Source organism: Musca autumnalis, unplaced genomic scaffold (assembly GCF_047663935.1).
Source record: "Musca autumnalis isolate F117 unplaced genomic scaffold, ASM4766393v1 scaffold_5, whole genome shotgun sequence".
Lineage (NCBI taxonomy): Eukaryota > Metazoa > Arthropoda > Insecta > Diptera > Muscidae > Musca > Musca autumnalis.
Window position 1 is genome coordinate 43,572,572 of NW_027412088.1, and position 20,966 is coordinate 43,593,537.

At 36.6% G+C, this 20,966-nt stretch overlaps 1 protein-coding gene across 4 annotated transcripts in view; it reads left to right on the forward strand.

The window, feature by feature from the left end:
- The first annotated feature begins 15,241 nt into the window (after positions 1-15,241).
- The window catches only part of stl (ADAMTS metallopeptidase stall), a 133,761-nt gene continuing 128,036 nt past the window's right edge, over positions 15,242-20,966 (forward strand). Inside the window, exon 1 of one of the 4 annotated variants that reach the window (XM_073955891.1) lies at positions 15,242-15,590. The gene's annotated coding sequence lies outside the window, so the exon portion shown is untranslated. The remainder of the gene's footprint in view (positions 15,591-20,966) is intronic. The other 3 variants (XM_073955889.1, XM_073955892.1, XM_073955890.1) reach the window with 3 other exon arrangements.

A 20,966-nucleotide genomic window follows, 5' to 3' on the forward strand; every position in this document is an offset into this window, starting at 1 on the left:
GACGTCTAAGCAATGGAATTGACAGTTGAAATCGAGTTGATTTCGAAACCAGTAGAGACTTTTTAACAATTCAAAATATATATTTTTTTGCATAAACAAATATTTCATTTACAGTACCGTAATACTAAAATTTTACCGGAAAACAAAAAAATTGGCATTTTTTAAATGATGCACCACAATTATCAATTAATATTTTCGGAATTTTTTGCTTTTATGATATTTTAGTAGTTTTGTCATTGCGGATTCTGAAATAGGTATGTTTATAGATGTGAAAAATCTAAAAACAAGAAAAAATCACTGGAGAGATTTTTAAATAAATCGCGGTCAAAGTTCACATTTTTAGGTTTATTTTAGGTTTTCACGAAACGGCAAGTCGTATCGAAGTGGGACTAAAGAACATATTGTAGCAGTGAATATCCTCTACAACATTTTCTTTAGTCGCATTCGATTAGCCGTTTCCAAGCAAAATCCTGAAAACCTAAAATAAACCTAAAAATGAGATCTTTGACCGCGATTTATTTAAAAATCCCTCCAGCGACTTTTTCTTGTTTTTGGATTTTTCTCATCTATGAACATTGCTTTTTCAAAATCCGCAAAAACTTCCCAGGTGTAAGCGGGTTTCTTTTAAAGTTAGTTAAGGTGCACCCTCCATGACATTGTTTTATAAGGAGGCGATACAGTCAGTACATCGCACGGTGGTCGAAAGCACTGATCTAGCGGCGCGAAATTAATAACTTGCAAACGAGTTGAGATACGTCACTGAAATTTTGCACAAACTCAGTTTGTACCTGTGGGTAATAATGGACCATAATGAACAATATCGGGTAATAATGAACAATATCGGCTAATGTTTTGGTATAGGCCCCATATAACGGTACCTTCCGATTTTCGGTATTTTGAGGATTTAAGCCACAATTTCGTAGCAAATTAGCTGTAATTTGGTACCAAAAATTATGGACATAGGTGCACGTTTTGATATAGCCCCCATGTAACCGTACTTCCTAATTTAAGGTATTTTGAATATCATGACCACATTTTTAAACCAAATTGGCTGTAATTTTGCACTCCGTGTTCTTACTGGGTATAAAATCTTTTTACAAAACATTTTCAATACGGATTTATGTTTCGATGTAGCCCCTTTTATGGTACTCCCGATTCGTTGAATTTTTACTTGTTATCCCATATTTAATAACATATTTAGCTATAATATGGTATTATAGTGTCTCCGGGGGTAGAACCCCTCCTTACAAACATTTCTCAAGATAGGTCCATATTTTGATTTAGCTCCCATACAAATGCACAGCTAAATTTGTATGAATTTCATGCAAAATCCCTTTTTTTAAAAGTGCAGTCATCAAAAGATTTGCAAATATTAGCAGCCCTAATGTGGTTATTCCGTATCCAGAGAGTCCAATTTCATTCCCCAAAAAAAAATCGAACCCAAGTTCGACCAAGTTTACAAGATGTACTCTATGGAACAAGAGCGTACTACCCATAAAAACACTAAAAAATGGAATTTTTTTGAAAATTTATTGCTATATAACTAAGTACCTCCAGACCCCAAACTAATTTTTATAATTTAAATCACAACCTCTGCTATTAATTAAAAATAAATCTTGTCCAGTTTCATTACGATTTTATTTAACATTTAAACAAATATGAAGATAATTTTTTTACTACAATTTTTTAAAATCCGATGCAACAATAACTGTTGTATTTGATAGTGAATAACTGAGTGAATATTTACAACAACAAAAATGAAAAAACAAAATCATTGTCTGCAAAGTGTCTGTAATCGATACAATGGGAAATATTTCGCAATTTCATAGTTCGATTTTTTACTTTCGCGCCGCTAGATCAGTGGTTTCGACCAGTGTGCATCGTGCCAATTTGAACTTCTATATCCCAAAAATGGTAAAACCTTCGAAAATCAATCTTGTAGAGTATTTTCATTGCTACAACATTTTCTTCAGTATCATTTCGATAGGACTTGCGGTTTTCAAGCAAAATCGTGAGAACCTGACAAAAACCCTAAAAATGCGAGCTTTGACTGCGATTTATTTGAAAATCCATCCGGCAATTTTTTTTTGTTTTTTGATTTTTCTCATCTATTAATATTATAGTTTCAGAATCCATAAAAACTTCCCAGGTGTAATGGCCATTCATTTAAAGTTAGTTAAGGCGCACCGTGTTCAGCCTACAAAATTATATTTTGAATTGTTAAAAAATCTCTACACGTTTCGAAATTATCAGCGATTACATTTTTTATTTAATGTTGCATCATTTTCAGTGACATCCACTGTATATAGCGCCCTAATTACATTAGGAGAAAAACAGTGGATACCGACTTAAAATAGACACTGGTAAAACAAGGTCATCAATTGGATTTGTTCGGTGAAATGCTTTGAGCAAGAAATCGTCTTTACGCAGGTTCAAATGCCGCCATCCGACGGTGGTAGTTATACCACTGAGCTCGGAGTTAATCAGTGATTATATACCACCACAAATGAACTTCAAGCCAATAAATGTACACATACCTCACAGGGAGGCCTGGACCCACGAACATTTTAGTGTTTTCCAAGCCAAAATCTTTAAAATCACAAAAACTGCGGAACTGATAAACAATAGAACAAGTATGAAAGTATCAGTCAGCCGTGTCGACAGAGATATACACTCAGCATCGAACCTAAAGAAATGACTCAAACACAATACTTCTGTCGTCTATATGGTTTTTTTGAGTTTTTGGGTCAATTTCTCAGGAAGTATGGATTAGCCCCGAAAAATTGTAACGTTTTAACTAGAGCCGCATACAAAACATGTTACAAAAATTTGAAAGCAATTCCAGACGAGTCTTTCTAAAATGTGTGTAAGAGGTATCCGAAAGAATGGTCCGATGTAGTCGAAATTCGGAGGCTGTAAGGAATAAAACCATGTACAAAGTTTGGACCAAATCGGTTTCTTCCCTCGAGGGTTATCTTACGTAGCATCCAGTATAGTTGGCGCCGTCAGGCATTTTTGGAGCTTTTGGACCATTATATCAGAAAGTATGGACTTGCCCCCGAAAAAATGAACCGTCGTAGCAGGGCCCGCAAGAAGAACTTTCTGGAAAAAAATTTTCAAAACGATCCGAGATGAGGTGTTAAACTGCAATTTTCCCAACATTTGTGTGGGAAGTATCCGAAGGACGGAAAGATATTGTCCATATTCCAACCTAATACATGACTAGATGAAAAAAAAAATGATGTGCAAAGTTTGGACCAATAAAAAATAAGCTTTTCAAAGTCCTAACATTTTCTGGATTTTAATTTACCACTAAATATGATTAATTTATTTCTTGTTACACAGTGTATTTTTTTAGCGTTTTCAAAAGTCGAAAATAGCAAAAGGAAACATACGTATAATAATGATCCATATTCTATTTACAAAGTTTCGCCACGTGTCTCCATAATTTGCTAAATATTTATTTATTATGACATGTTTATACCTGTAAATGACTAACATATTACAAACTTAGTCTATTTACAAAGTTTTTGCTATGTAAGTCATTTATAAACATGTCATAATAAATAAATATTTACCAAATGATAGAAACACGTGGCGAAACTTTATATATAGACTATGGGCCATTCCTATAGTGAAATAATTGGGTCATATCGATGCGGGTTTTAGCCTGAAAAATACATCGTCTATAACGTCTTCAACTTTCGTCATATCTACCATATTTTTGTTGACTTCTAGACAGTTAACGACAGCTCTACAAGCTTTTCAAGATGACATTAACGATTTAGCGATCTTAATACTACGTTAACATATAACGAAAGTTAATAAACCTACTTGGTTTCAAATGCAATTCCATCACGTATACTCGTGAAGAATGTTAGCCCGGCAGAAAGCTATGGTATAAACAGGCTATTACTTATATATGAAAAATCTCTCCGAACAATTCAGACAGGAAAATAGTTTAACGTGTAAACTTTACAATACCCTGCTAGAGGTTATGCAAAAAGCGGAGGTGCACCGGATAGAGAAATAATTTCAAACATAATCTAAAACGACAGTTTGTAAGTCAGTTGTACAATAGTATTAACAACAAGAAGGAGTTTTATATCTGAATGTAGCGAAAATCTGCTGAAAAGTGTATAATAGTACTGGATTTAGTATATCCGATAGATTGTCAATTCTATTGCATTTACATGAAATACATAAATCCTAATAAAGCAGACAAATCCCACAAAACGTTCTAATGTAAACATGCTATAAGTGTGACCTTAAGTAGTGTTTTAAATTTTTTTTTAAAACGCAACATTGTTCACACTGTTGCAATGTTTTTTGTATTTGCATTTTAAAATGTAAATCCACAAAAGTATCTAATGAATTTCGCACATTACACATAAACATACTCTATTGAAAGAACAATGAACATGAGTAAAAATTCAAACTCATACATACACATTTTGCATTTTTGAATTTAAAAATAAGAACTTTTGTATTGATTAAGGAAATGTTAAATTGTTTCTCTAATGAGGTGTGAATGATGAGTATATACTGCATACGTTGGTAAATCTAAATTTTATTAATAAACATTTATGGGCAATATCAATGATTCTTAATTGAAAATTACATTCCAAATTAATTAATAAAATTCGAGATATTTTTCAATACGTACATACATACATACATATATATGTACATTGGTGTATATTGAAGAAGATTTCAAGGCAAAATTATGATGCGTACTGATCCTACGGCAATTATTAATCTCCGCTTGTTATCGCACCTATTGTTATAATATCAAAAATAACAATGTTTGCTAATTTGAAAAGCTTGTACTAATCGGATGTTGTTTTATCCGATAATCTGGGCGAAAAACAATCAGATTATTGGATGAAACAACAAAGAGATATGCATACGTACGTGTTGCATTAACAGTCGCGGACAAAAGTTGATATGCAACTCTGATACCTGGCGAGTCTAAAAATAGTATTCACACACAAGTATGTTAGACCAAATTTTCTTCTGAGAATAAACATACTTTATTTTTTGTATTTTATAATTTATAATTTATATTTTATGTTTTATATTTTACTTATTTTTATTATAATAACAAATTATAATAAAATTAAAATTACAAAACACTAGCAACAAAGGCTATCGGATTGTATTTTATATTTTATACTTTGTATTTTATATTTCATCTTTATATATAAAACTCAATTGCATTTGTTGGTAATTGAATCAGTTGAAAACGGCTGAAGCGATTTGGATAATTTTTTGTGGAAATGTTAGTCATAGTCCAGTTTAGGTTTTTATGCAAAGAAAAATTGGCCACGCCCTCTTTTCCGCCCACTTTTATAAATATGTTATATCTATGAAACTACTCAATAGATTTTCCTGAAATTTTCAGGGAACGTAGAGTGATGACCCCCGGTTGAAATAGGCTACATATTTGGTTGAATTTCGGATCGGGCGGGGTACCTCCCCTATGCCCTATTTTTGTAAAAATGCAATATTTGCAACAAATACGAATGTATCGGTTTGGGAATTAATTTGCGAGTCAATGGCGATTGTGTCTCAAACCTTACGTACTTATTTTGGGACTTAAGATCCGACCACGCTCACTTTCTAATTAGGTTATATCTACAAAACTACTGAAGGGATTTTCACGAAAATCGCGATTTGTCTAAACTTTTAAATCTTTATAAATAAAAATCAACTATCGTTCGTTGGTAATGGCATCAGTTGAGAATAGCTGGACCTATATTCGACTTGGGTTTTTATGCAAAGAAAATTTGACCATGCCCACTTTTACGCCCACTTTTTCAATTTTAAATTTTTATCATTTCTACAAGAACTGAAATTGCCAGGGAATGTACAGAGATGACCCCCGCTAAAAATAGGCTACAAATTCAGTTGAATTTCGGAAAGGGCGGGGTACTTCCCCTATACCCTACTTTTTTAAAAATGTTATATTTACAATAATTACGAATGTTTCTATTTGGAAGTTAATTTGCGAAACAATTGTGGTTGTGTCTCCGACCTTACCTCCTTTTTTAGGAACCAAAGACTTGACCATACCCACTTTTTAAAATATGTTACATCTACAAAACTACTGAACCGATTTTCCTGAAAATGTCAGGGAATCTACAGGCATATTTTCTTGAATTTTGAAGAGGCATATTTAAAAAAAACGCCTTACATTTATGAATAAAAATCAAATGCTGTCATAACGCAACTTAGGTTTTTTGGAAAGAAAAGTTTACCACGCCCCCGGAAACAGGTTACATATTTTATTGAATTCCCTAGGGGGCGGGGTACCTCCCTTATGCGATATTTAAAAAAAAACGTTATATTTGCAAAAATTATGTATGTATCGGAATAAAAATTTACGGATTAATCTACAATCTAGGTACTTCTTTGGGGCCTATAGGCCCGACCACGCCTGTTTTTTTAATATGTCATAACTCCAATACTACTGAAGGGATTTCCATAAAATTTGTAGCAAAAGCTCAATGTTTGCCGTTGTTATGTATATTTTATGAATTTCGGAAGAGGTGGGGTACCTTCCCTACGCCTTTCTTTTAAACGCTATATGAATAAGCCAAATCTATGATTATATATGTGTACCCTAGGTACATATTTGGAGCCAAAATACCGGACCAGTCCCACTTTTTTAATATGTTATATCTGATGACCACGCCGACTTTTTTCAAAACATTATTTTTCCAAAACTACTGAACCTAATTTTCAGAAAATGTTCAGGAATGTCCCGTGGTCCAAAATGCTATATATTTGTAGACGAATTTCGGGGCCTATTATTTTGTAATCGCTATATTTGTCAATGTTATGAGTGCATCAGGTTGCAAATTAGTTTTCGAGACAACGGTGGTTGCGCCCCCGATCAAGAAAAACTATATATGTACTTAAATGCTGTACTTAAATGGTGAGGTTCAACGGTCCATCAGCCATGAAAAGCTAAAGCATATAAGTCTAAATAAGCGGGCGATTTAACCATTTTTTTTAACTTTTATAATTGGATCGCTTTAGGATAAAGACAGGGACATGGACGATATTAAATCCTAAAAGGCACAAATTGGCGAAAAATCCGACAAAGTCCGTAACAGAAAAGAATGGTTGCAGACAAAATCTGTTGATAAATTTAAAATCCTTCTCGGTTTGACAATGGAAAAAGAAGAAGTGAGGTAGAAAATACCTATTTTCGAATTGTCAAACATAAAGTCGATAAAAAGTTGTCATTAAAACTCATTACGACGGGCCAGCAACGCGGACCGGGGTCTGCTAGTATTTTATATTTTTCATGTTATATTTTATATTTTGTATTATATATTGTATATTTTTACTAGCAGACCCGGGTCCGCGTTGCTGGCCCGTCGTATTGAGTTTTAATGACAACTTTTTATGGACTTTATGCTTTACAATTCAAAAATAGGTATTTTCTACCTCATTTGTTCGGGTCCATTGTGAGACCAAGTCATTCATTGAGGATATTAAATTTATAACAGATTTGGATGTAACTTTTCTTTTCTCTTACGGGCTTTGTCGGATTTGTTCGAACATTTATGTTAGTTAGGATTTTTTATCGCCCATGTCTCCTATCTTTATCCTAAAGCATAGTACACACGGTCCAACAAAACTGACAGTCATCGAGGTCTATTTCGTTAATATCAAAGTCTAGCTGAATAATTACTTTCCTAATCACTAAATTATACCTCAAATGTTGTATTTCAATCATTTTTAGCTAACAAAATGTTTTTATTTGCCAGAAAATTGCCGTAAAAGTACGTTGACTGTCAGTTTTGTTGGACCGTGTGTACTATGCTTAAAACGATCTAATTATACAATTTGAAAACATGGTAAAGTTGAATTCTCCCGCTTATTGTGAATTATATGTTTTTAGTTTTTCATTGCTGATGGAGCGGTGAACTTCACAATTTTAGGATATTGTTTTGTTTATTGTTGAAGATTCAATCTCATTTGATTGCTTAAGCTGGAATATTCCCCCAATGGCTTAACCTTATTTATTGCCCTCTATTACAGAGGGAATTTGTAAAAAAATACAAAATTCCAACAACAATCGGTCTCAGGCAACTGTGATGATGTTTTTCAACTTACAGAACTCGATGAATTCTTAGTTGATACGTGCTGATAGTTGTTTGCAAATATTTTTGTTCTTTTTTTTTGGAAAAACCGAAAAGTGAGTGTGATTCTCATTTATTTGAGAATACTAGACACTTAAATAGTTCGGGTTTTCGCTAAAAAAGGCATCATTTCAAAAAGCTGAAAAGCCAATTGATAATTCCCTTCGCCGGGATGAAATTTTGCAACACTGTCAGTTCGTTTTGAAAAACATTACTCTCTGTAATAGAGGGTAATAAATGAAGTTAAGCCATTGGGGGAATACTCCAGCTTAAGCAATCAAATTTTAGGAGATTTGTAAATATATAGTTTTCCTGATAGGGGAGCTAACGTGCCACCTTCGAATTTCATGGCACATTCCACAAAATTTCATGAAAACCGGTTCTTTAGTTTTCGAGATACAACATCCTTAAAAACTGTCAGTGGTCGGGACTTCGTGCAGAAAGAAAGAACATTTGATTTGGGGCGCAACCACCATCGTCTCGAAAATTAAATTGCAAGCCGATACATTCATAAGTTTAGCAAATATAGCGGTTATAAAACGAAATTCATCAACAAATATATAGCATTTTGAACAATGGGACATTCCTGAACATTTTCTGAGAATTTCATATAACTAGGTTCAGTAGTTTTGAAAACGAAATGTATTGAAAAGAGTGGTCGTGAGTTTAATTTTTTAATTTAAATAACACATTTAAAAAAGTGGGCGTGGTTCGGTATGTACCAAATATGTACCTAAGGTCAGGGATACAACCCCATTGTCTCCCAAAATTAATCCTCTGATATTCATAGAGTATACATTGTCACGGAAAAGCTTGAGCATTTGCTGCAAATTTCATGGAAATCGGTTCAGAAATTTTGGAGATATAACGCATTTAAAAAAAAGTAAGCGTGCTCGGGTCTTTAGGCCCAAAAGAAGTACATTGACTCCAGATAAATTCGTAAATGTTCAAACCGATACATTCGTTATTATTTCAAATGTAGCGTTTTTTTTAATATCAAACCTAATATGCGGCCTATTTTCACCGGGGGTCATCCCTATACATTCCCTGAAAATTTCAGGGACAAAAATCAAAAAATGTGATGTTAACTTTTACATATGTTTATGTTTTTTTCTTACGGTAAACACATCCGATACAACGAATCTGAAAGATTTTTGTCGATATGTGCATCCATAATGAAGTTATAGCTCTTTAAATATGAAAAATATTTCCAAGGTAATCTAAAGTGATAATCATATGAAAATTAGACGACATTTAAAATAACATTTTCTGACAAGTTTGTTGATAATATTAAAAGTTTTGGATGGGGATTTGATGGGTGGGCTATAAATATAAAATTTTAGTACAAAAAGTTGACATCAACTGCACATGGGCAAAGTACCGTTCTCAAGAATTAAAAATTTAAATTTGATAGAAAAAATATAAATTCTTAATATTTCGTAGAGTATATCTTTTGATTACCACCCATTGCCACCTTGGCTTTTGATTTCCGTTAATTGGACATATCTTCCGAAGTGAAATGTGTAACAACAATCTGTCCATCCCTGCAACCTTCTGAGATATATCGGTACAGATTTTATATAGCCCCCATATATATCTTTTCCCGATTTGTCTATAACTAGGTCAATTTTAAGCGAATAGCCTTCAAATTTAATATGCAATATTTTCTTAGGCCCCTGAGAAGCTCTACCGATTTTCACAAAAATCGGTTCAAATTTTTATATACTTACTTACTTAGCTGGTCCATTACAGAACATTTGTTCCATAGGCCGAACTAAGAAAAGATCTCCATTCCTCTCTATTTGTTGCTTCGCACTCTGGAATACCGCGCCTTTTCATCTCATCATCCATTTGTTTGCGCCATATATTCCTTGGCCTGCCAATTCTGCGTGTACCTCCAAGCGGTCCGTATTTATACGCCTTTTTAGCGGGTTCATCATCGCTCATTCTTATGATATGGCCTAGCCAACGCAATCGCTGCATCTCTATACGTTTAACAATATTGATGTCGTTGTATAGCAGATACAGCTCGTGGTTCATGCGACGTCGGTATTCACCGTCAACGCAGATTGGTCCGTAGATCTTTCGAAGAATTTTTCTCTCAAACACACCAAGCACTGTCATGTCTGCTTTCGCAAGTACCCAGGATTCGGAGCCATACATCAGCACGGGTAGTATCAGTGTTTTGTAGAGCGTTATTTTTGTTTGACGAGATGTGATTTTGTTTTTAAACTGCTTACTTAAAACAAAGTAGCATCTGTTGGCCAATAAAATTCTTCTTTTTATTTCACAACTGATGTCGTTTGTTGTCTTTACGGAGGTGCCTGGGTAGACGAAGTCTTTTACTACCACAATATTATAGGAACCAAATTCCACAGTCGGTCCGAGCTCAATGGACGCATTTCGCGTCGACAACATCAACATGGTCTTCTCACCGTTTACCGCCAGACCCACTTTAGCAGATTCTCCTTCGACCTTTATAAAGGTATCAGTTACTTCTTTAACTGATCGGCCCATGATGTCTATATCATCAGCATAAGCAAGTAACATGTGACTATTGGTGTAGATTGTGCCACTTCTTTTGACGTTTGCCTCTCGTATAACCTTTTCCAGCAGGATGTTGAAGAGATCACACGAAAGGCTGTCTCCCTGTCTGAAACCTCTTTTGGTACCAAACTCTTCGGAGATGTTCTTTCCTATTTTAACTGAGGACCTCGTGTCAGTTAAAGTCATTTTACAAAGCCGGATGAGCTTTGCGGGGATACCAAATTCAGACATGGCTTGGAATACCTTTGAACGCAGCGGGCTGTCGAAGGCTGCTTTATAATCGACAAAAAGGTGATAGGTGTCGATCTGTATCTCTTGGGTCTCCTCCAGGATTTGCCGCAGGGTAAATATCTGGTCAATGGTGGACTTGCCAGGTCTAAAGCCGCATTGGTATGGTCCAATTATTTCATTGACAATAGGCTTTAGTCGGTCACACGTTATGATAGATACTATCTTATATGCAACAGGTAGCAGGTTTATGTCCCTGTAATTGGAGCACGCATTCTTATCTCCCTTCTTGTGGACTGGACATAGAATGCTGAGGTTTCTTCCTTCCAGATGGTGCTAACTGATGAATACACCTTATCAGCGTGTCGCCTCCGGTTTTGAACAGGTCGGCTGGTAAGCCATGGACCCATGCTGCCTTATTATTCTTCAGCCGATTTATTGCTGTCCTTACCTCATCTTGGCTGGGCGGTATACATTCAATACCATCTTCTGGGATTGGGACTGTGGTATCTTCGTCGTCTTCGCTGCTATTGGATACCAACAGATTTGAAAAATGTTCTTTCCATATCCTGAGTACTCGTACACTATCTGTATCAGTTACCAAATTACCTTGCTGGTCTCTACAGGAGGATGTGCCTGTACCAAAGCCAGCAGTTTGATGCTTGACTCTTTGGTAGAATTTTCGGACTTCATTCTGACTCCTGTACATTTTTCACACTCCCGCTTTTCCATCTCTCTCTTTTTCCTGCGGAAAAGACGTTTCTCCTCTCTCCTTTTCTCCCTGTATCTCTCTCGTGCGCTACGCGTTGCTACGGATTGTAAAGTAGCCTTATATGCCGCATTTTTCTCTTCGGTGGCAGCACGACACTCCTCATCATACCATGGATTCCTTGGTGGAGGTCTCTGGTATCCAAGTATGGATTTTGCGGCTGTTTGCATGGAGTGGGCAATGCTTTGCCATTGCGCTGATATGTTATCGGGATGAGGAGGGCTTTGATTAAGCAATTGGGCTAGTTGAGTGGAATATGCTGTGGCTATCTGTTGTGATTGCAGCTTACCGATGTCTAACTTTCGTGTTGTGTCTGTTCGTACTTTGTTTGCTACGTTTAAGCGGGTGCGTACCTTTGCTGCAACAAGGTAGTGGTCCGAATCAATGTTTGCGCCTCGGAACGATCGTACATCCAACACGCTCGATGAATGTCTTCCATCTATCACAACATGATCAATTTGGTTTCTTGTTTTCTGATCTGGAGACAGCCAGGTGCCCTTATGAATATCGAGATGATTAAATCTGGTACTGCTAACTACCATGTTTTTTGCAGCTGCAAAGTCTATCAGTCTCATACCATTGTCAGATGTTTCACTGTGGAGACTGAATTTCCCGACTGTTGGGCCAAAGATATTCTCCTTTCCAATTTTGGCATTAAAATCGCCTAGAATGATTTTAATGTCATGGGCAGGGCAACGGTCATATGTTTCTTCTAAGCGCTCGTAAAATATATCTTTGGTCTGTTCGTCCTTTTCTTCAGTGGGAGCATGAGCGCAAATAAAGCTGATGTTGAAGAATTTAGCTTTTATTCGAATTGCAGCAAGTCTTTCATTCACTGGAGTGAAGCTGGATACAAGATGTTTTAGTCTCCGACTAACTACGAATCCACAACCAAACTCATGCTTTACGTCATGGCAGCTATAATACAGTGCGTCACCTTTAGGTGTTGTTGTGACGCCTTTCCCAATCCATCGTATTTCCTGTATGGCCGTAATATCGGTCTTGTACTTTTCAAGTACGTCTGCCAATGCGAAGACTGCACCTTCTCTATAAAGAGTGCGAACATTCCAGGTGCAGATTCGCAGATCATGGTCCTTAAAACGTTTGCGGGGTTCGTCAACTTTAGAGGGGTTTGTTTTTCTTTTCTTTCGTTTTTTCATAGTAGGCTGTTTTTTCTAGGGGAGGGTTACTAACCCGACGCCCAAACCCAAGTTTTTAACGTTCTTATGGTCCATACTTTACACATCCTAATATATCTACCAGATATAGATCAGGTTCAAATATGGACTATATTTGTCCACTCCATCCGGTACCTCCCACACAAAATTTCGGATACATGTTCGCTTTAAAACCTGCTCTCGAACCACTTTGATTTTTGTTGAAGCAACTTGCATTCGCTGCCTCAATTGCGATGGTAAAAGTTGTTTCAGGGGCAAGTCCATACCTTTTAAACAAACATCCCTGAAGTTGTAAAAAACCCCTATGGTACCATATGTAGTGGCTGGAGATCCATACTTTTTAGAATCTCCTCGGCAAAACTTTTGATCTTTAATCCTAATCAGCATTTTTGTCAGTTCAAACGCCCAAAATTTTTAAAACTCCCTAAATACATGCGTTTCAATATACACAGTCTGAGGGTATATCTCTGTCGGCTAAGCCGACTGATACTTTTTTACTTGTTTTATTTGAGTTTTATAACGATGCACTTAAATGCGTTTCAATGAAGACATTCAGAGCAAAGGCGCTATGCTATCCCAATTTTAATATTTTGAATTTTACCAGTCAAAAGCTTATGCACAGGGGTAGTGGTGTAGGGTATCACACAGCCGACCCCGACTATAGCCTTGGCACACTTGTTTTTATTTATAACGATTTTATATTGTATATTTAATAATTTATATTTTTTATTTTTTATTTTATAATTTATATTTTACTTATTTTTATTTATTTAAATGCTTATTAAAATAACAAATTATAATAAAATTATAATTACAAAGCACTAGCAACAAAGGTTTTCGGCTTGTATAGGGTGTTTTTTTAAGCTAGATAGAACTTTAAATAGACTCACGCTTGAACAACGCTACGAAATTATCCAAATTTACTTTGAAAATCAGTCGTCGATTCGCGCAACTAATAGACGACTTCGTCATTTGTATGGCGTACATAATCGTGCATCTGAACAAGCGCATTTTTGGCTTAACGGGTTTGTTAATAAGCAAAATTGCCGCATATGGAGTGAGACCAATCCACAAGAGACCCTACAGACTCCATTACATCCAGAAAAATGCACCGTATGGTGCGATTTTCACGCTGGTGGCATCATCGGACCTTATTTCTTCAAAAATGAGGCCGGAGTTCGCGTTACGGTCAATGGAGATCGTTACCGCACCATGATCAATGATTTTTTGTTTGAAAATATGGATGACATTGATCCGGAGGAGATGTGGTTTCAACAGGATATCGCTACGTGCCATACGGCGAACGCAACCATCGACTTATTGAAATCAAAATTTGGCGATAAGTTGATTTCGAGAAGTGGACCTGTCAATTGGCCTCCAAGGTCGTGCGATTTGACACCTCTCGATTATTTCCTGTGGGGCTACGTGAAGTCACTGGTTTATGCTGATAAACCAGCAACAATTGATGCCTTGGAGGCCAGCATTGTTCGTGTTATTCGTGACATACGGCCAGCAGTGCTCGAAAAAGTGGCCAAAAATTGGACGTCCAGAATGCACTTCGTCAAGAACAGCCGCGGTGCCCATATGCCCGAAATCATTTTCAAATGTTAATGTCACGTATTGATCTTTCGAATAAAAAAAAAAAAAATTTATTACAATTTAATTTTTTGTGTTGTTTTTTACAATTTCAAGTTCTATCGGGCTTAAAAAAAACCCTGTATTTTATAATTTAAATTTTATATTTTATAATTTAAATTTTTTATTTTAAATTTTATATTTTATATTGTATATTTTATGTTTTAAATTTTATATATTTTATTTTACATTTTATACTTTATGTTTTATAATTTATATATTTACCCGATATAGGGTATTTTTACACACCCCTAATGTTAATGACACTTGTGGAAAATAAACAAAGCAATACGTTGACATTCGTTGCGAATCACGTGTAATTTGAATTTGTCGCAATAGACAAATTCTAAATTCCTTCCAAAATGCATATTGTATTTTTGGCTTGCAGTGCAATAAGATAGGACTAGCTGTAGAAATTTTAGAAACCTCAAACGAATGAACAAATCTCCCTATAGTAGTGTGGACTCCAATTACTACGGTTTGACAACAAGAATATTTTCTACTATCATCACCATAACTAATCGAAAGTTTCCGAAAAAGCTACTACCCCTTTCTGCAACATAAAGCTGATGTTGGCACAATTGGAGTAGCTAAAACCTATTTTGGGGCTAGGAATGAGTGCGGCGTTGCTGTATGGCTGGCTTTGCTACTGGTTGTGTGATGTTCGATTGGCGTTTGTCTATGAGAGTGTTGTTGGGGGGATCGTCATCATTGTTGGAGGTGTCGTTGCTTTTGTTTGCTGTTTGTAACAACAGCAAAAGAGAACGCTTTGTTTTGCAAAGTGTGCTGCGCGATCGTTCGAGCTGTCGTGGTCGTGCCCACAATTGAAACAAGAACACACAGAATTTCCATGCAAAGAGTTTTTCCCATTTGCACGAACAACAAGTCGTTCATTCGCGTTTGAAACGGCGTTGTGGTAAAACGGTGAACGCGGAAAATCTTTTGCAACGAAAATCTGGCAAACGGAGGGAGAAATGCGAAAATTCTAAAACGAAAAAAAGAAAACAAGTGACAAGGAACAAAAGTGTTCGAATTTAAAATTATAACGGTGCATAAATGAAATAACACCTAACCAAAGTAAAATAAATAAAAAAAGAATTTTTTTAATAAAAAAATTTAAATAATATCTTTTTGTGACCTTTAAATAATAACAATTCTTTGTTTTGGAAACATAAATTTAAAAACATAATTATCCAATGTTAATATTTTTTTCCAAAATGAAGTACCTACTCCACATGTTCCATGCAATTAAAACTATTCTAACAATTTTGTTGTTTTTGTAGTACGGTTTTCCGTTTTTCGATGTTTGTTATGCTCGAGTTTTGAGCGTTTTTTTGTGATTTTTAATCTGTCTGTTATAGAACGAAAAAAAAAAAATGAACGAAAATAAATGAAAAAAAAAACTAAAATAGAAAAGAACAAACTTTGTTACGGTTGAAGTGCAAACATTATAAATTATATTTTTTCGCCATGATTTTTCAAATTTAACTACATATTTACCTTTTCCACTGGCGTTTCTAGGTTATGTGTGCGTGTGTGTTGAATACAAGAATAATTGAAAGTTTAAAGATAATCCATGGCCAAAAATGAAGAAGAAGATGCTAGACTTATAAAAATATGAAAATCAATAACTTCAATTTTAGATTATGTTATTTGGGAGAAATTTGTATGTGTCATTGGAAGGCTACCTTAAAATACAAAAACAATATTGGACTGTTTAGGTGGTCATATAATATGACTTGTACTGTTAATTTCGTATACTATTGGCATTTCTAAGCGATGATATATGGAATTCGTTATTAAAAATATTGGAACTAAGGAAACAACGAATTAGGCGTAGGCTTAGCGGGTCCGTTAAATGAATATTTTTTTTTCAAATTTTGGAAAAATAAATAAAAACAAGTAAAAAAGTATCAGTCGACAGAGATATACCCTCAGCCTATGTGAAATGAAACTTTCATCTATGGACAGATCAAATGTATTTAGGGTCTTTTCAGAATGTTGTGTTCCTTAAAGGATTAAAGTTCAAAAGTGTTGCGGAGGAGGTACTTAAAGGAATGAACCGACTTGGTCCATTATGGAAGTGGATCTTATTTTGGGAGTCATATCTCTTCGATAGGTATCGCGCCCACTAGTCATTTCAGAGCGTCATCGTATAAATTTTGGAACAGTATGCCAGGAAGCATGGAGTTGTCCACGAAAAACATCAGTATACATTTTGAAAGGATCTTCGAACACTTAGACACAAATGTTGAACTTTTGTGGGGGATGTGCCCTACGACGACGACCGATATGGGCCATTTTAGAAGTTAGACTAAATTTGGACAAAATATTAGGATATCAAAAGTTTGGACCACATTGGACACGTTCAAGAGATAAATATTCGGGGAAAGTACCTGAAGTTGTAGACCGGTATTGCCAATCTTCGAACTGAAACTAAGTTTGGACAAAATATGACGAAGGCCAAAATTTGGTCCAAATCGGTTGATCAGTTCGAGAATTATCGTGCTCTGGATCCACTACATATGGTGCCATAGGGGTTTTTAAACCTTCGGGCTGTTTTCTCAAGAAGTATGGACTTGGTCCAGAAAAAACTTTTACCGTCGTAGTTGAGGCAGCGAATGAAAGCTGCTTCAACAAAAATCAAAGTGAACTTATCCGAAATTTTGTTTGGGAGGTATCTGAAGGATATAGTCCATATTCGAACCTGATCTATACCTGGTAGATATTTTAGGATGTGGAAAGTATAGACCAAATTAGTCACTTCCATCAAGAGTGCCCACAATTTGCCGATCATTTTTGAATTTTTGTGGGGAGGTACATGGGAGGAGTGAACCGATATGGTTTATCTTCGAACTTAAACTAAGTTTGGACAAAATATTAACAAGACCAAATTTTTGATCAAATCTGCAGAACCGTTCCAGAGTTATTTTACACCTTTCAGGCTATTTTCCCAGGAAGTATGGACTTGCCCCTGATGAAACTTGTACCGTCGTATAGGGGACAGTGAATACAAGTTGTTGCAACAAACATCAAAGCGATTCGAGAGCAGGTCCTAAACTGAACTTTTCCGAAATTTTGTGTGAGAGGTACCCTAGGAAGTGGACTGATTGAGTCCATATTGGAACCTCATCTATGTATGGGCCAAATCGGTTACTCCCTTCAAGACTTATCGTGCACACAAATGTTCCGAACATTTTCGAACTTTTGTGGGGGAGGTACCGGTGGTATTACGAAAGCCAAATTTTGAACAGAATCGGTTGATCCGTTCGAGAGTTATCGTGCGCTCCAGCCAGACAGACTCCGGTTCGCGGGAGTGAGATACCCGTGAGAGCTGAGCTGCAAGCTACCGGACGGGTCACAGGTTGTGGATAGTGCACAGCCCCTAGTTGGGGCCAGTTGTGAATATATTGAATAAACAACCCCGAACAAGCAGCGGATGAGGAATAGGGTATGGAAGCTCCATAGCCCGAACACCTCATTGTCAGGACGAGTAGATGCCGTCCTTAAAATTAGCATCCAAACAACAATATCTCATCTGCCAATGAGCCAACTCGAAATAGTCGGGGAATAGGGTCAGGCAGATAATTGCATAATTATGGTCGGATTGTGTAAAAGGGCTGGTAGCGGAAGAACAGATAACTGTCAACGGTAGCGCCCACAAGCTTCCAGGAAGCCTACACCCGTGCTTAGTCGTTCAAGAGTGTCGGGCTCAACTAAGCTCTTCTTTGTCCTTACAAGCATCGGAGAAACCCTGACAAAATGTCAAAGTAACATAAATACAACACGAAGGAATATCACACATCTCCCAGGGGGTCACAGGCAAATGTCAAATCCCCCCGTTTCGACGGCAAGCTCCACAGGTCTGGGAGGGAGCAATTCATGTTTAGACAGTATAAAAGAAACCTCTACAAAGACTAAATCAACATCAACATTCGCATTTAAAAGACGCTCCAAAATTGCGTGCTGGAATGTTAGAACTCTCTACGAATGTGGAAAATTATCGCAACTGGCAAAGGAACGTGAAAAAATGGGTATTGACATCTTGGGTGTAAGTGAATGCAGATGGAACGGCTCGGGACTACATCGACTACAATCAGGTGAAATTCTAATCTATTCTGGCCGGGATGAAAAGGATATACATAGCGACGGTGTTGCATTACTCCTAAGCAGAAGCGCATCTACATCCCTTATCAACTGGAATCCAGTAAACGAACGCATATTGACAGCCAGATTCCACTCCAGAATACGAAATATCACCATTGTCCAAGTATATGCCCCGACAGAGACTTCAGTCTCAGACATTAAGACGAAATTCTATAGTGAATTAGATAAAGTACTCTCCAAAACACCTAAGGGAGATATACTGATATGTATGGGAGACTTTAATTCTAAAGTAGGAAAAGACAATACAACCTACAAACACTGTATGGGTAAGCACGGAATAGGAGTACGAAACGAGAACGGAGAACTTCTATTAGAAACGTGTAGCAGACATGGCCTCATAGTAGGTGGTACTTGTTTCAAGCACAAACGTAGTCACAAAACGACATGGATATCTCCAGATAGGAGAACTGAAAACCAGATTGACCACTTTTGCATTAGCCGTAAATGGAAACATAATCTTTGTGATGTACGGGTAAAACGTAGTGCTGACATTGGCTCTGACCACCACCTACTTCTCGCGATAGTGCAAATGAAAGTAAGCGCCATCAAAAATACACATCAAAAATTTACGTCATCGAAGTTTGACGTAGAAAAATTAAAATACCCTCGTTATCAGGAAGCCGTAGAAAACGATTTAAATATGATGTTAGAACAGGAGAATGTCCCAAACGAAGGCATAGAAGAACGCTGGGAACACATTAAAAATAATCTTTTACAAACGTGCGAAAATGTACTTGGACACTATGCCCCCGGAAAAAAGGAATGGATGAGCCCATCAACTTGGAGCTTAATAGAAGATAGAAGAAATCTGAAAATATCAAAGAACAATGAAAAATCGTCGCATAAAAAAATTGAATTGGAAAAGTTATACACAACAAAAAACAAGGAAGTAAGAACTGCTTGTAGAAGAGACAAAAGGGCATACACTGATGAACTTGCGATGCAAGCAAACGAAGCGGCAAATAGGAACGACACTAAAGCGGTCTATGATATAACAAAACGGCTAGCAGGGAGACATAAACCACATGACCGCCCCATCAAATCAAAGGATGGGACTGTTCTAACAAACATTGATGAACAAATTTCTCGCTGGCGCACGCACTTTATGGAAACATTAGATAACACTCCGAACTCTCCTTCAAACTTTAATACCATGTCCGACGTACCCATACCTACGTCTAATCAACTCAGCACCGAACCACCATCCCTCATTGAAATAGAGAATGCTATTAAAAGGCTCAAAAACAACAAAGCTCCAGGATACGACCGTATTCCCCCAGAAATAATAAAATGCTGTCCTACAAAAATATCACGACTTTTTTACCCACTATTTCAAGATATTTGGAGAGAAGAAAAACTACCCAACGACTGGTTACAAGGCATTCTACTAAAACTGCCGAAAAAGGGAGACCTTTCCCAATGTAAAAACTATAGAGGGATTTCTCTTCTTTCCATACCTTCCAAAATACTCACAAGAATTCTTCTTAATAGAATCAACTACACGGTAGAAACAAATCTTCGGAAAGAACAAGCTGGGTTCCGCGCAAATATGTCATGTGTAGACCATATAAATACGCTCCGAATAATCGCTGAGCAAACAATAGAAATGCAAAGTAATATATATATGACGTTCGTGGACTACACAACTGCTTTTGATAGCGTATTCCGGTCCAAAATATGGGAGCTACTACAAACAACAGGTATCCCATCGAAGCTCATAAGCCTTATTAAAGCTCAGTATGACGGATTCCAGTGCCGGGTCCTACACAATGGCCGTTTATCGGAACCATTTCGTCCAAAATCCGGTGTGAGGCAGGGTTGCCTACTGTCGCCGCTACTATTTCTTCTGGTAATTGATAATGTGATGAAGGAAACAATCGCAGGTAGCCGTCGTGGTATCCAATGGACTATAAGCAGCCATCTTGAGGATCTAGACTACGCAGACGACATTTGCCTACTATCCACCAAGCACTCAGATATGCAGTCTAAACTCGATGACTTAGTTGCCCACTCAGCGAAAGTCGGATTAAGAATTAACACCGCAAAGACAAAGGCTTTAGCAATAAAAGCATCAAACAACAATCACTTTGTCATTGGACAGGAACAAATTGAGTTCGTAAACAAATTCTGCTATCTGGGAAGCATGATCTCAACCGAAAGCAGTGCACAGGCTGACATTGAATTCAGAATTGGTAAAGCCAACAGCGCCTTCTTTCAATTAAGAAACATCTGGAACTCAAGGGTTATACTAACGAAGTCAAAAATCAACATATTCAAGTCAAACGT